Raw genomic sequence first — 821 nt, 5'->3', positions numbered from 1 at the left:
GTATATTTTGTTGTATATACAAAATATAGCACTATTTGTGTTAGTTTTTGATGATTTGATGTTTCAATATTCATGAAAAATTCAACACTCTATTCGAATAGTAGAAATAGATAATATCTTTTAGTTTTCAAATTTAATTTTTAATAAACATAAAATAAATTAACAAAATAAGAAAAAAAGACGAACCAATAATAACATTATAAACATGTTGTGATGAGTCATGTATAATTTGAAGGAAAAAATATTACAAATTCAAACTAAAGAGAAAATAATATCTAAGACATAGGAAGATTAAAATATGTTCTCTGACTAAGATCTTAATCTTCAATCACTCAAAAATTAAATAGGAGAAGGAAAGACTGTTATAAGAGAAATGATGATTTATACAATCTAAAATCCTATGTGTGAAAATAAGAGAACAAATATATTGCATAAAAAAAGTATAGCTGCAAAAAATACCACGTGTGATTCTCAAAAGTATAATTATTTTACTATTACCTGTAAATTATATACTTTCATCATATTTATTATTGAAATTTCACCTTTTAAAAAATGAAAAACAAGCTAAAGAAAAACATTAAAAAGGGGAAAAGGAACAAATAAAGATTAATAAAATAAAGAAAGGGAAAAACTGTCACGACCCAAAACCGGGGCCGCGACTGGCACCCACAATTTCCCTCCTATGTGAGCGAACCAACCAATCTAACCCTTATCATTTTAACATATATCAACAGAAAATAATGCGGAAGACTTAAACTCATTAAATAACACAAATCAACATCTATTAATTCCCCAAAATCTGGAAGTCATCATCACAAGAA

Source organism: Solanum pennellii, chromosome 1, assembly GCF_001406875.1.
Source record: "Solanum pennellii chromosome 1, SPENNV200".
In the NCBI taxonomy this organism is placed as follows: domain Eukaryota; kingdom Viridiplantae; phylum Streptophyta; class Magnoliopsida; order Solanales; family Solanaceae; genus Solanum; species Solanum pennellii.
Note: the sequence above shows the minus strand (reverse complement) of the source record.